Source organism: Sitophilus oryzae, unplaced genomic scaffold, assembly GCF_002938485.1.
Source record: "Sitophilus oryzae breed Bouriz unplaced genomic scaffold, Soryzae_2.0 scaffold_940_pilon_pilon, whole genome shotgun sequence".
Classification (NCBI taxonomy): Eukaryota; Metazoa; Arthropoda; class Insecta; order Coleoptera; family Curculionidae; genus Sitophilus; species Sitophilus oryzae.
In genome coordinates, this window is record NW_022147573.1 from 35,386 (window position 1) to 42,970 (window position 7,585).

The window sequence follows — 7,585 nt, forward strand, 5'->3', positions numbered from 1 at the left end:
AAAAAAATATTCATCGTTTTATTAAGTAATAAATAATTGTTTTTCTCTATTAAACGATACGTTTAAAAGGTCGTTTATGAAGGTCTTTTGTCAAAAATGTGTGTTAAATTTGTATTTTTAATAATTTTTGTTAAAAAGGGGTGAAAACACTTCTTTTCTTTTTATTTATTTATTAATATCTCTGAAACTATCGAAACATATTTAATAATATCTTAGGATCATGTAAAGTGATCATAGAGCAGGAATATTTTCAAAAAACTACATGGCAGGAAGCATTTCATGTAACAAGTGGGAAAACAACGTTATTAGGGTAATTAGACCTCGCTGAATACGAATCTGCCTGTTGCCAAAGCGAAATTTTGACCGGAAGTCCAGAATCCAAGATGGCGACCAAATACTATATTTTTGTATATTTCCCATATTTCCGTTGTCCGTTAACTAAAAATAGTGATTTTAACGTCTGCTTAAGTCTCACCTTAAGTTTGGAAAGCATAGGTTTCAAGATGGCCGCTGAATTTTTTTTGCTGGGACTTAAGCGACGAAATTGAGAAAACGAATATTTTAGAGATCAAATATTGTTTAATATTAAAAAAAAAGGAAAAAAAAAAAATAAAAAGCAGTAACATATTATGTTTAGCTTATGCAAGGTTCAAACATTGTTTAGTACGGTGACACAACTTGGTGCAATTCAACCCGTTCTTCTTGCATGTGCACATTGTTGTCAGGCATTGGGATGCACAGTAACAGATGAGAATATCCGTGCAAGCTTTAGGGACGGGATCAAGAGTTATAAGAATTGGAATGTACATTTCTTGGTGAAGCCTCCACCCATATGACTCAGGATCCAGCACCATCGGTCGGGCATAATGGGCATTTTCCCACACGTTCTCCTAAAATGATTTAAAAATTCTCAGTGCCAAAAAGCAACTGGTTTTATTAAGTCTTTATCAGAAATGAAGCAAAAAATATACAGGGCTAATGAGAGGCTAATATACAAGTATTTTTATGTTCCATTTAAAAAAGTCATCCCGATCCACTTACACTTTTAGAGCCACCCTGTAGAAGTTAAAATATCTTCTTGAAATACATCCTAGTATATTCTTAGTTCTCCAAAACTGATTCGGTGAGTAATAGAAAAAGAAATAACCTACGAGTGATGAATGAAGGAGCTCAAATTGAGATTTTGGAATTATTTGCTGCAGAGATACATAGGAATAACAGATAGGAATACCACGCGAGACTGAAAGAAAAAAAAACGCTGAAAATGCATAAATTCCATCCATACAAAATGGAGATACTTCAAGAACTATATGACGGTGATTTTGATAGAAGAATAGAGTTTTGTGAAATCATGAGTCGTCAAGTCAACGCCAGCCCTAACATAGTGCCGAATATCTGTTTTTCCGATTAATGTTTATTTTTTCTAAATGGAAATGAAACAAACAAAATTGTTGATATTGGAATGACGAAAACCCGCATATTTTTCGAGAAGGACATACACAATATCCCCAGAAAGTTAATGTTTGGCATTAATATGGCCTTAATATGCTTCAAGATACTATTGATCCTTTATCACCCAAGAGCTAGAAACTCAAATGTATGCAGAGGGTAATCCAGTTTTACAGGAAGATTTGTTAGCATTCCAGCAGGACGGTGGCTCTACCTCATTATTTACTTTCGGTTCGACAGTGGTTAAACGCGAGATTTCCGGGTACATGGATTGGCAGAAGGGGACCAATTGAATGGCCTTCAAGATCACCGGATTTAACACCCTTAGACTTCTTTTTTTGGGGACATCTTAAATCCATTGTTTATAAAACACAACCTAATGATATTGATAATCTTAAAATGGACAATATTTTGAACAACTTATTAGATGGTGTGCTATAACCTAATCTTTTAATCATTTATACTACAAGGAGATCCACTGCAATAATTTTTGTGTAAACACTAGCCTGAAAACCAAAATCTCAATCCAGGCATGTTTAATTGCTTCTGCAACTTTGAAACGCGATTATCCGGAAACCACTGGACAAAAAGCAAAAAAGTAGGATACCACTGAAAAGAGAATTAAACGCCCTTTAAAACGATGTGCCACGTGACCCCCATTCCCATTTAAGATTGTTAAGGTGACATCTAACCCCCTAGGGGGTTGAAAGAAAAAGGTTAAAAATATTAATTTAAAGTATCCCCTTACAAATAAAATTGACGTGTCTTTCCGATTTTTCATATTTTTAAGTGCAAGAAAGATATTAAGGGTGGGAAGTTTTAAAATTGGCACAGTGTATATACATAGTTTTTTTTCGGTATTTATAAACAAAACTAAGACGAGATGATAAATTAAATAAGAACATGATAAATTACATAAGCAAAAACCATTACAGATGTTAGAATAAATCTATGTTTGTGTTCGTCCTGTAATATGTAGTCCTGTACCGTTATGGTATAATTAAACCTAAAAAAAGTCGGTCAGTGTCGATTTTAAAGGTACGACTTTTAAATTTTTTGATTGACTGGCCGGCAAAGACGATCGCCGACATTTCACCGACCATTTTTTATCTCTTTCTCTCTTTAGGAGCATCTGGCTGGTATTTTGCGTTTACTTTGGCTCATTCTCACGCTCCTGCAAAATTCCTTTCTAAAAACTCTTTTAGACTCAAAGGAGAAAGTTGCTGTTGGCGAGTAAATACCTCGCATCTTTAGAGAACACTGTCACTGTTTTTCAACATTTTTACTATAATAAGACTCGCTTTGGAATGACACGCACAATAACATGAATAAAAAATTGGCGCCAGGAGGCACGATAGCCGCCCATACTAAAATATGTTAATAAAAAGTTGGTAGGCAGTTCTTTTAGTTTCAAAGTAAAGGCATTTTTCCAATTTTTTTTATCTCAAAAACTGCGACTTTGATTTTGATGTTATTACAAATTTTGTTGCCAATATTACTCCTAATCTTAAATTGAAAACCGCGTTTCGCTAGCTACTGTAATTTTGGAGCTACGGTTTTTTAAATTTAACCCCCTCCCATACCCCTTTACCAACCCCCACCACCACCAAAAATTATGGCCAGATTCTCGGGTGCCACAGTATTTTTTTGCCAAATTTGGTTAAAATCGGTTTAGCGGTTTTTGAGTTATCGTGTTTATTATATTATCGTATCACAGACAGACAGACAGACAGACAGACAGACAGTCAGACAGACAGACAGACAGACAGACAGACAGACAGACAGACAGACAGACAGACAGACAGACAGACAGATTAGACAGACAGACAGACAGGACAGACAGACAGACAGACAGACAGACAGACAGACAGACAGACAGACAGACAGACAGACAGACAGACAGACAGACAGACAGACAGACAGACAGACAGACAGACAGACAGACAGACAGACAGACAGACAGACAGACAGACAGACAGACAGACAGACAGACAGACAGACAGACAGACGAACGAGACAGACAGACAGACAGAGGACAGACAGACAGACAGACAGACAGACAGACAGACAGACAGACAGACAGACAGACAGACAGACAGACAGACAGACAGACAGACAGACAGACAGACAGACAGACAGACAGACAGACAGACAGACAGACAGACAGACAGACAGACAGACAGACAGACAGACAGACAGACAGACAGACAGACAGACAGACAGACAGACAGACAGACAGACAGACAGACAGACAGACAGACAGACAGACAGACAGACAGACAGACAGACAGACAGACAGATTATGAACAGACAGACAGACAGACAGACAGACAGACAGACAGACAGACAGACAGACAGACAGACAGACAGACAGACAGACAGACAGACAGACAGACAGACAGACAGACAGACACCATGGAAATATGGTAGTAATAGTATAGTAGTAATAGGAAGGGTGGTAACCCTTTCGAACATGTAGAGCATTAGAAACTAGTTTGTAAAAGTGGATTTTTTTACATTTACTACGATTAATTTTATGCATATTATTAGATTATAATATTTATTAGACATTGAGATTTCAAATCCAATAATATTGTTAATTAGCTCTCTGTTCAATATTTTCACTGAGCCGGACTTAAATTATTTTATATAATAATTAAATATTTTGTTATTGTTCGGTATCCAAAAAATAAAGTATTAAGTGTGGCATATCATTGTACTCAGGATACTGAGTTCTTTAAAACCTGAAATAAAAAAAAGCAGGTCCGTTTTTAAAAAAAAAATAGTTAGCCTCTCTGTCTCACAAAATTATCAACTAATTTGAAAATCTAAAAATACTACCAGATAGTCTTAATAAAGTGGCTGAGAATGTAATTAGTTTTTGATTTTCTAAATAGTAACGACAGGAAAAAATAAAATTGATTTTCAAAAAAATCCGTTTTTCTTTCAAAAACTCAGCAATCCTTGAAATTTTAAAACTTTTTGATGGCATTTTTGTGAACATACCAAGAAGCCACATTGCCTCAATTTAACCATCTTAAGTTTAGTCAATTTAACATCTTTAGTCAATTTAACCAATGCTCGTAAATTTCGAATTTGTAGCACCCTGTATACCAATATAACAAGTTTAATAATAATAGTTTTGCAATACATCACGAATAAAAAAAAGAAAATTGGTGGTAGGTAAAAAAAAAAAAAAAAAAAAAAAAAAAAAAAAAAAAAAAAAAAAAAAAAAAAAAAAAAAAAAAAAAAAAAAAAAAAAAAAAAAAAAAAAAAAAAAAAAAAAAAAAAAAAAAAAAAAAAAAAAAAAAAAAAAAAAAAAAAAAAAAAAAAAAAAAAAAAAAAAAAAAAAAAAAAAAAAAAAAAAAAAAAAAAAAAAAAAAAAAAAAAAAAAAAAAAAAAAAAAAAAAAAAAAAAAAAAAAAAAAAAAAAAAAAAAAAAAAAAAAAAAAAAAAAAAAAAAAAAAAAAAAAAAAAAAAAAAAAAAAAAAAAAAAAAAAAAAAAAAAAAAAAAAAAAAAAAAAAAAAAAAAAAAAAAAAAAAAAAAAAAAAAAAAAAAAAAAAAAAAAAAAAAAAAAAAAAAAAAAAAAAAAAAAAAAAAAAAAAAAAAAAAAAAAAAAAAAAAAAAAAAAAAAAAAAAAAAAAAAAAAAAAAAAAAAAAAAAAAAAAAAAAAAAAAAAAAAAAAAAAAAAAAAAAAAAAAAAAAAAAAAAAAAAAAAAAAAAAAAAAAAAAAAAAAAAAAAAAAAAAAAAAAAAAAAAAAAAAAAAAAAAAAAAAAAAAAAAAAAAAAAAAAAAAAAAAAAAAAAAAAAAAAAAAAAAAAAAAAAAAAAAAAAAAAAAAAAAAAAAAAAAAAAAAAAAAAAAAAAAAAAAAAAAAAAAAAAAAAAAAAAAAAAAAAAAAAAAAAAAAAAAAAAAAAAAAAAAAAAAAAAAAAAAAAAAAAAAAAAAAAAAAAAAAAAAAAAAAAAAAAAAAAAAAAAAAAAAAAAAAAAAAAAAAAAAAAAAAAAAAAAAAAAAAAAAAAAAAAAAAAAAAAAAAAAAAAAAAAAAAAAAAAAAAAAAAAAAAAAAAAAAAAAAAAAAAAAAAAAAAAAAAAAAAAAAAAAAAAAAAAAAAAAAAAAAAAAAAAAAAAAAAAATGAGAGGAAAATGAGGTAGACGAAATTGATGAACGAAATGGAAGAGGAAAGTGAAGATAGACAATGATGGGACACTTTTGGGACAGTTTTTGAAGTCTGTAATGTCAGGATGACATACAAATAAAAAGATTAGCGAGTAAACTAAATTGAGGTTGCGATTACCATATTCCGAAGATTCTATTTTATAAACATATAACCAACGTATCAAATATTTCTGTGAACAGGTATTGATGATCGATCGGCATATTTCCGTAGTCTGTGGCCCAGAACCATTCCGAATTATACATTTATGTGGCACGCAGATGCGATGGCTAATGAGCCACAGTTTCTCATGGTACCGCCAAATCAATAATATCACTGACGCCCATCGTACCACGGATTATGGTACTATCACACTGTTAGTCCGGTAGCGAGAAAAAACCACATTAAAGAAACCAGCTAAGAGAATTTGCAGTGCTCCTTAGTTCTGTAATATACAGGGTGATTCATCACGCATACGACACGGAGTATTGTGAAGCAAACGATTAGATTTTTGCAAATTAAAAGTTTTGGGTGAGCTACAATATAAAAATATTTTTACAAGATACAGTGTCCCACATAAATAAAAAATGTTATAGTTGTATTTTTTAAATGGAACACCTTATATATTATTTTATTTTTTTAATTCTACGATTGAATTAAAGATAAATTTGATTAAGGTTACACTTAAACCTTGCCGTTTTGGAATATATTCAATTTTGTGTACCAGTACTAAAAATTTTAAGGCTTTTCTCCAAGGGTATGAAAGTTTTAATGCTAAATATTTACTGAAGTTTATATAGATCAGATATTGTGTTGTAATAATAAAATACTGAGTGTCTAAAATTTTATTTTAAATAATTACTAGCTTTAAACGGCAACAGCATGTTTAATTTAAATGGAATACCCTGTATATGTTACGCGAATCAGATGCACAATCAATTTGTATTATACCATTTTTTACCTATCTCCTCAAGGTTTCGTAGAAAATGCATTTTCTTATAATTTAGACCTCATTTATCATATACCCATGGAATATTGACATTTTAGATCATTTTTAAAGATGTAACAAATTTTCAAGAGTACAGATACTATTATATATACTATTATATATTGCCGATATAATTTGCTTATTTTTATCAAAAAATAAAAAAATATCTGTTTAAATATTTGTTAAAGTGGACCAATTAATATGATCCTAGTATTCAAACTACATTAATTGACTGTTTGCGTTGATTAATAATAATTGCTTTAAATACTAAAAAACTGAATTTTGTATGTGTATTAGACATTTTGCTGTTTTTGACACACATCCAGACACCATAGATAATTTTATTTCTAAGTTAAATAATCGTTTTTCTTCCATTAAATTTACATATGAAATTGAGAACAACGACAGATTACCATTTCTAGATGTATTAGCTATTAGACATACTAACTACATACTAATAATTGCCTGGAATTTGATATTTATAGGAAAAATGCCATTAAACACAGATATATTCCTAATGAATCATATCATAGTGTTGAACATAAAATGACTAGTTTAAATTTCTTAGTTCATAGATTACTTAGTTTTCCACTTTCCAATAAAAGATATGAAATAGAAAGAGATCATAAAGATAAAATAGAGATAAAATAATTCAAAAACGTAGGTGTAGGTTAATGATTTCGGAAAATTCGACTTTTCAAGTGGAGAAAGATACGTCAAAATATTTTTCAATACCGTTTGATAGAGAGTTATCCCGTGGGCTAACAGGAATTTTTAAGAATGTCAATTATAAACTTGTGTATAGTGCTAATAATAAATTACAACAATTAATAGGTAATCCAAAGGATAAAACACCTCTACTGGAAAGGTCGGGTATTTATGAAATTCCTTGTAAAGATTGTAATCAGAAATATGTTGGGCAAACTAGAAGATCAATATTAACTAGATTTAAAGAACATTTAGCTCAGAAGATAAGATATGGTAGACCGGATA